The following is a 9,050-nucleotide window of genomic DNA, read 5'->3' as shown; positions in this document are numbered from 1 at the left end:
CAGTTTAGAAGCTTTTATTTCAATTTTAAAAATCACATTGATCTTGTTATTTGATTTCAGGCAAATTTAATAGAATATGTTGAATGAACCAAAGTGTAATTTAAAATTGTTCCAATCAGTAAAAGCACGTTAGATTAACAACAGCATTTTCCCACTTTCTAGTGTGTAGCTTGTGCATAATTTCTGGCAAGTGACAATGGATTTAGTTTCACTGAGAGGGGCGGTTAGATGTGATGATGGCATGTCATTGATGTTATTTTGTCATCTGTAAAAGGTGGCAATTGTAAACACATAGCCTAAACTGATTCAGAGAGGTAGAACACTGGCAGGTCAGCGGCCGTATGAAAGGAATGTGGATGAAGAGCAATCGACAGCACAGCGCCTGAAGAGCTCCCAGCGCGGCGCGACAGCGAAAGTGAGATCAAGCGGGATGTAGTTGCAACCTGAAGCCCAGTCAGTGTAGATTGGAGTTGGCATTTGCTGTTGTTATCTCGGTAGCATCAAACCTGACCTTTTCTCCACTGGCGTGCATCTTTGAAGTATGTGCTCTCCACAGGTTTTCTGTCTCCCAAAGGACGATATGGTTATCCACCTGGTAAAGAAAGCAACACTTTTCTCCTAAACAAATTCAACTCTACTCTTCAACTACTCTTTTCGGACTGCTCTTGTGTTTTGGATTGCCTTAAATTTCTCGAGTATTTCAAGGTACGTTGTGTGTTTATTTATAAGGCTGTCCTTCAAGTGTGCATGATGGACGTGTGTTAATCAAATGAAATAGAATGCGGGACATTTGTTTATTTTATTTTAGCATTTTTGATGCTGCAATGTACTTTTCGAAAATATTCATTCAAAATGTGTTATGTGGGGAAATATTCATTCCACATGCACCTGCTCATGTTGTAGCATGGCATGAGGTTAGAAGCTACACATGTAAAGTCCTGACTCCTGTGATGTATTGCAGGGTGATGTGTGCTCACTTGCATCCCACAAGAATGTTAGACAAATTATGTAAATGATAGGGTGGAACACATCACCATTTCATAAGGATTTTCTGTAACCCTTATGATATAAACAAACTGTAATCCTTGACATAATGTATGGTCATAGGGGAGAGTGGGGTAAGGAGAGCCAGAGGGGCAAGTTGAGCCACCCTTGTTTCTAGGAAACCATACACAAAATTAGTAATTTGACCAAATATTTAGTAGGTCATCATTTCATGGAGTCTCTGAAGGAAGAAACCACATGGAAAAAGTTGTAAGCAAGTTATGTCCAAAAAACACATTTATTGTGTTAAGAGGTTTCCTGATGCTTGTATTTAAACCAAAGTAGATTATTTTAAGATTGTTCTATACATCAGTTGGGGTCTCTATAAGCTTCAATATGAGGTCCTAAATATAGCATGAAAATGTATCCTTGTAGCTGTGTGGGCTAATATAGTCAAGATGTTTGCATTGGGGTAAGTTGAGCCAATGGCCATGGGGTAAATGGAGCCAATGGTTGAGCCAACGGCAATTTGAGCAAACTGAAGTGTTTTCTTCCCAGGCGTTAGGCCAGGCCCTGTTGTTACCTTGCATATGTTAAAATTGTTTAAAAAAAGTACAAAGTGTTTGTCAGGTGTTAAGCATGTGTTAAAATATATTTAAAATGATTAAAAGACAAAAAAGCGATTGTGATTGTGTTGAGGGAAGTGGTAATATTTACCACTACAGACATTTTGAGGCAGCTTCATTTAGGGCTCAATTTACTCCATATCGGGGCTAAGTTATTTTTTTCGACAAGCAAAGTTTTCAAAACTTTAATGTTTACATGAATGCATATTATTTTCCAGGGATACACAACATCCTGAAATATATGTAGATATCATCTTTGTTAGAACGAATACTATATTTCCCTTGATGGAGTGATGCTGAATGTAAAACATGGCTCAACTTACCCCACTCTCCCCTACATCTGTTTATCAAGATGCCTTAAGAAAAAATTGAAAACATTAGGGAGACCTTACAAGAGAATTTCAATTTGCCATGGATAATACATATGGTGTTTTTATGCTTGGCTGTTTTTATTCTTCTCCCTAGGGGGCATCACTGTGGAGAGAGTGAAAATCACCTGCTGCATTGACATTAGTACCATGTCTTCTTCATAAGCCCAGTTATGCAGAGTTAACATAGAAAGATCTCTGCCACAGTACCAATAAGCCACCTCTGATCCCAGGGTCTCCTGTCATCCTTATGTTCATATGTTTGGTACAGAGACCTTGTATCAGTCCAGACATGAGAGCCAAAAGTGCAAATCTCTCCAAATGAAAGACATTTGATATTTCTCACTGGAAGGCACGTGGATGCCAGGGGGACTGAGGAATGGGTTATTACCGTCATGGATGTAATTTCAGGAGACAGAGACCTGAGCCCCTTCTGGCAGTGTTTAGGAGCTAACCACACCACAGTGCTGCAGAATGTTGAGGGCTTTACATGTGGCACACTGCATCATGCCTTAGCACGATGGGGAGGCGGGCGGGCAGGCGACTGAAGACATTTTGCTCTTCCACTCTGCTCCTACAGAGGATTTGAAGTTATGCAGTAGTCAAGAGATGTGTAATGATAACTGTTGAGGAACATGTTCCCTCGGAACTTCTGAACTGAATCATTTGAGGCATGCTCAGGGAGAAGACAAATCAAGAAATATGGCATTTGACTTTAAAAACAACACATTACATAAAAAGCTAAACTGAATTGTGTCTCATTGGTCCTTTCACTTTATTTCAGACGACTGTACTAGTGACTTTGGCTTGTCATTCACCCACAACTACTGCCAGTGTTAACACAAACATTGCTATGTTTTTATTTTTATTTAACCTTTATTTAACTAGGCAAGTCAGTTAAGAACAAATTCTTATTTACAATGACGGCCTACCCCGGCCATGTTTAGTGGACATCATTCTAATTTTACTCTAACTTAATTCAATAAAACAATTGTAGACCTTGCACCAGCAGAGGAAGTCATACCAAATGCAGTGGTGGAAAAAGTACCCAATTGTCATACTTGAGTAAAAGTAAAGATACCTTAATAGAAAATGACTCGAGTAAAAGTGAAAGTGACCCAGTAAATAAAAGTCTTAAAGCATTCAAAAGTAAATGTAATTGCTAAAATATACTTAAGTATCAAAGTAAAAGTATAAATCATTTAAAATTCCTTATATTAAGCAAATCAGACGGCACCATTTAAAAATGATTATTTTTTAATTTTACGGATAGCCAGGGGCGCACTCCAACACTCAGACATCATTTACAAACGAAGCATTTGTGTTTTGTGAGTCCACAAGATCAGAGGCAGGAGGGATGATGTTCTCTTGATAAGTGTGTGAATTTGACAATATTCCTGTCCTGCTAAGTATTCAAAATGTAACTAGTACTTTTGGGTGTCAGGGAAAATGTATGGAGTAAAAAGTACATTATTGTCTTTAGGAATGTAGTGAATTTAAAGTGAAAGTTGTCCCAAAATATAAATAGAAAAGTAAAGTACAGATAACCAGAAAATCTACTTAAGTAGTACTTTAAAGTATTTTTACACAAGTACTTTACACCACTGACCAAAGTTAGGGTCACATTGTGAATTCTCTAATGCTTCTCCATTGCTGCCAAGTGCATTCAGCATTTTTCTACCCTCTGCTGTCTGAGACTGTCAATCTGTCTGGGACTGAGTCCAGCTTTCTAATGGACGGTTGGTTGTTTAGCAACAAAACTGACGCATGCGCAACTATGGGGCAAAATAGTCGAGGTTGGCTTAGATTGTTGAAACTATATTTTGTCTCCATGTTTATTGAACAAATGAATACATTTGCACAATGAGGACTTGTTGTCTCTCAAATACATTGTTACAGTTATTGGTTATCTAGCTAGTACATTTTCTTTTGCCATATTAGCATTGACATCAGTCAAAACACCTCCAAACAAGACACCCCACTGGGCGCACACAGGTTGAATCTATGTTGTTTCCACATCATTTCAACTAAATTACACGGAACCAACGTGGAATAGACGTTGAATTAACGTCTGTGCCCAGTGGGATGGTATCAAGAACAAGATAAAACTAGCTGAAACGAGCCACCTAAGTTTCCCCACATGGCAGCTCCTTGTCATTGTTGCTAGCTATCTGCCCGTTCAGAATCATAACAACGCACGGCTTCCGGGCCCCTTCCATGTGGGTGCATCATTTTCATGACGTTGTCAGCCAACCCGTCTATAGATGTACTGTTTTTGTTAGAAACTTAAAAATCTCATGAGGATACCCAACAATTTAGAAATTTGAAACCCAGAAGACTTTAAGAAAATGATATACGGACAAAAGTAAATCTTTCTGAAAGCCAGGTTCTTGACATGGAGCCCTTTTTGTTGACTTTAGCTGATATTGGCAGCTCATAAAGGGACTTCATGGACCCACAGTAAAATAGGACATGGGAAACAGGGCTATATGGCTCTGTTTTTATCATTATCTTTGACCTTTGGTAATCCCTTAGAACCTCTATGGCCTTCAGCCTCAGTATTGACATAGAGTTGCAGAGTTTTCCTGTGTGGAGTTGAGGACGGACCCGTTACCAAACTGAAAAGGAAAATAACATGTGAGTGTTTGGACTTTCACAGCACAACTTGACCCAGATTACTCCGGTGTACAGTCTGGGTTTGTGTACTAGCATTGATGCTATACTGGAAAATATGCATCATATTTGTGTTTGAATGGTTAACTGTGTGATACATGGGACCATGTAAAGGGTTGGGGTTAGGAATCCAAAGCCAGTGTACTGGGAGTGTTGCAGGCCTAACTCATCAGGACAGTCATATGTACTGACGGGTGAAAACCCTCCCCTTCAGTCAGGACTAAGAGTCTTCCAATAGTGTTTACAGTACACTACAAACCTGACATACCAGCGCTATCTAACAGCATGTCAGAGACGATGAGTCAAGTCAGAGAATGTGGTGAGCTGTCTTGGCCTTAATGTCACGGCTCAGGCATGGCAGGCACACAGTGATTCAGCATGGCACTCACTCCAGGGAGAAAACCCACCTCCGCTTGGCTCTGCTTCCTTGTGAAATGTTCCTCTATTACACAAGCCTCTACCATAGAGCTATGAACTGGCAGATTACGGGTAATGGCCAGTTCTGGGTACTTCATGTCCAGAACTCCAGATCAAGTGCACTGATTTCAGGAGACTTGGACCAGAACTCTCAACCACTGCATAATGCTGATAGTAAATCTTCTGCAGTGCACTGCACATGGATGCCATCTCTCAGACAGGTTCAGTGTCAGTACTGAATGGGTCATGCTAAATGACTGCCAATATCTAAATCAAGTCCCTCCATCTCTCCAGCCTTGATTGATATCAGGTTACTGTTGGAGATAACAGCTGACCTGGCTGGTACAGTCCCTGACTAAAGGCTTGACAAGTGGCTCTTGGTCAATACTGTCTATTCAAAGATTCTACATTTAACCCCAAAAAGTGTTAAACAAATCAAAATATATTTTAGATTTTTCAAAGTTGCCCACCCCTTGATGACAGCTTTTGCACACTCTTGGCATTCCCTCAACCAGCTTCACCTGGAATGCTTTTCCAACAGTCTTGAGTTCCTACATATGCTGAGCACTTGTTGGCTGCTTTTCCTTCACTCTGCAGTCCAACTCATTCGAAACCATCTCAATTGTGTTGAGGTCGGGTGATTGTGGAGGCCAGGTCATCTGATGCAGCACTCCATCACTCTCCTTCTTGGTCAAATATCCCTTACACAGCCTGGAGGTGTGTTGGGTCATTGTCCTGTTGAAAAACAAATGAATGTCCCACTTAGCGTAAACCAGATGAGAAGGTAAACCAGATGAGAAGGCGTATCACTGCAGAATGCTGTGGTAGCCATGCTGGTTAAGTGTGCCTTGAATTTTAAATAAATCACTGACAGTGTCAGCAGAAAAGCACCCCCACATCATCACACCTCCTCCTCCATGTTTCACAGTTGGAACCACACATGTGGAGATAATCTGTTCACCTACTCTGCATCTCACAAAGACATGGTGGTTGGAACCAAAAATCTCACATTTGGACTCATCAGACCAAAGGACAGATTTCCACTGGTCTAATGTCCATTGCTCGTGTTTCTTGGCCCAAGCAAGTCCCTTCTTCTTATTGGTGTTCTTTATTGGTGTCCTTTAGTAGTGGTTTCTTTATACCACCCCTACCTTATCACAACACAACTGATTGGCTCAAACGCATTAAGAAGGAAAGAAATTCCACAAATTAACTGTCATCAAAGGCAAATTGTGACTACTTTGAAGAATCTCAAATAAAAAATATATTTTGATTTGTTTAGCACTTTTTTGCTTACTACATGATTCCATATGTGTTATTTCATAGTTTTGATGTCTTAACTGTTATTCTACAATGTAGAAATAGTAAAAATAGAGAAAAACCCTTGAATGAGTAGGTGTGTCCAAACTTTTGACTGGTACTGTATATCTATATATATGTTTTTTAATATTATTTTTTGCTGCAGCACCCATACTTCCCGTGACTATGCTAATAGGCAAACGTTAAGACAGGCTACTGTGGAGTTTGGAGGATTATTGAGTTCACATTCTCCTAGCACTTTAAAAACTATACCCGTTCTGACAACATGCTTTGTTCAGTGTCCCTCGATTCTCTCTCTTCATGTCTTCAATGACTCACACCTGATGATGCAGTGTATTGCGTCATATACTGCTATATACTGTAGCTGGGCAAGTGACCACTATTTGATAGCTCCTCATTGTTTGGTATTATTACCATGCAAGCCTGTTGCCGGCCCCTGTTCTACATCATCTGTTGTTGGGTGGAAACACCAGTCGGTTGGATTTTATATGGCCCTCATTTCCTGAACTCCTTCCCTAGACCTAAACATACACTGAGGCCCCAGTCCTAGTGCCTCAGTGCAGGCCATTCATGTCCCTCCAGATGGTTCTATTCAGAGCTGGCCTAAATATCCCTCCCAAATCTGTCTGTGTGGGGATGTGCTGGAACACCTTACCATAGAGGCTACAAGCCTGACTCTGGACACCTATTGTTCTCAGCAGAAATGAAGCAGACAATTCTACTATGAGTCTTCTCTTCTCAGAGCTGGGGCCAAATCACACACAGACAAACACACATATCCCTCCAGTAAAATACTACAAATATTTTGGATAAACTCAGGTTTGATAATAAGGACATGAACAGCATGTCTTGACAGTATCATTGGAAATGAACATAATTTCTTATATCCAACCATAACTCTATACAGACTAAATAAGTATACCAGGTTAAGATTGGATTTTCTGCTGATCTGGAGAGAATATGAATCTGGAGAGAATCTGGAGAGATCTGGAGAGAATAAGAAAATATGAAAATAATGAATCTGTTCTGAAATAATGGGTCTGTTCTGTTCAGTGGTCATAGCTCCAGATTCCTCAGGGCCAGATGTCTACACTAATGTACTAGTGGAAGCCCGCGAGGCCGCTATGAATGGTACAATGCAGAGAAACAGCACCAGAGCACTGTTGATTAACGTAAACATCCTGCTTGCGTGTGTGTGTGTGTGCACATGTGGATGGTGATTACCATGACAACATTGAGTGTGTTAGATCAGAGTGTGCGGTCCACCACCGTACATCACTGGTGCCGAGCTCCCTGCCATACAGGACTCTATACCAGGCGGTATCAGAACAAGGCCATAAAAATTATCAAAGACTCCAGCCACACAAGTCATAGACTGTTCTCTTTGCTACTACACGGCAAGCGCTACCGATGCACCAAGTCTGGAACCAACAGCACCCTGAACAGCTTCTATCCCCAAGCTATAAGACTGCTAAATAGTTAACCTACCCGGACAATCTGCATTGACGCTGTTCAGGGTGCTGAACACTGCTACTGCTTATTATCTATCCTCTTGCCTAGTCATTACTCATAGTGTATTTATTCCTCGTGTTATTATTTTTCTCTCTGCATTGTTGGGAAGGGATCATAAGTAAGCATTTTACTGTTAGTCTACACCTGTTGTTCAAGAAGCATGTGACAAATAAAATTGGATTTGATTTGACCACAGATACAAACATTGTCTTAGGCAACGTGTTGACAGAGTTGGGATCAGATAAGGCATTCAATCAGCATTGATAGGAATTCCAATATTTACTCTCTATAGGGCTCCCGAGTGGTGCAGCGGTCTAAGGCACTGCATCTCAGTGCAAGAGGTGACACTACAGTCCCTGGTTTGAATCCAGGCTGTATCACATCCGGTCATGATGGGGAGTCCCATAGTCCCATGCAATTGGCCCAGCATCGTCCGGGTTTGGCCGTGGTATGCCGTCATTGTAAATAAGAATTTGTTCTTAATTGACTTGCCTAGTTAAATAAAAAAAAATCTACATCAGAGAAATGGCTTGTGTGTGTTCTACAGCTGTTCTTTGTCTCTCGTTGAGAGAGGCATGCTAATCATCATTGGTGGTTCAAAGGAACCTCTAGGGAAATATATTCTAATACAGGATAAAAAGTGTATTCCCACACAGGATTCTTGCAGTCAGCTTTAAAGTCACATACATAATGTAACCTGCCACATTCTACAGTATAGTGAATGCTTATGTGCCAACTCTCAGCAACTGATGATTTTGTTTCCTAAATACTTAAAACCAGTTGGAAGTCATTATCTTTAATTGCAACTTTTGCCAGAAAGACTGCATTCATCTGTGACAAGTAGTTTCATGACTTAGGCAGAACCGATATCTGTGTAACAGTTTAGCTTCCTTGCCTCTCCTCGTCCCTACCTGGGCTCGAACCAGGGACCCTCTGCACACATCGACAACAGTCACCCCCGAAGCACCGTTACCCATCGCTCCACAAAAGCCGCGACCCTTGCGGCCCTTGCAGAGCAAAGGAAACAATTACTTTAAGGTCTCAGAGCGTGTGACGTCACCGATTGAAACGCTATTAGCGCGCATCCCGCTAACTAGCTAGCCATTTCACACCGGTTACATCTGCATACTGACTGGTGCAGACCTAGGGC

At 41.0% G+C, this 9,050-nt stretch overlaps 1 protein-coding gene across 1 annotated transcript in view; it reads left to right on the top strand.

The window, feature by feature from the left end:
• Positions 1 to 208: 208 nt before the first annotated feature.
• The window catches only part of LOC139578441 (breast cancer anti-estrogen resistance protein 3-like), a 96,772-nt gene continuing 87,930 nt past the window's right edge, over positions 209 to 9,050 (top strand). The window contains exon 1 of the mRNA XM_071406021.1: positions 209 to 705. The gene's annotated coding sequence lies outside the window, so the exon portion shown is untranslated. The remainder of the gene's footprint in view (positions 706 to 9,050) is intronic.

Source organism: Salvelinus alpinus, chromosome 6, assembly GCF_045679555.1.
Source record: "Salvelinus alpinus chromosome 6, SLU_Salpinus.1, whole genome shotgun sequence".
Classification (NCBI taxonomy): Eukaryota; Metazoa; Chordata; class Actinopteri; order Salmoniformes; family Salmonidae; genus Salvelinus; species Salvelinus alpinus.
Note: the sequence above shows the minus strand (reverse complement) of the source record. Positions and strands in the feature narration are given on the sequence as shown.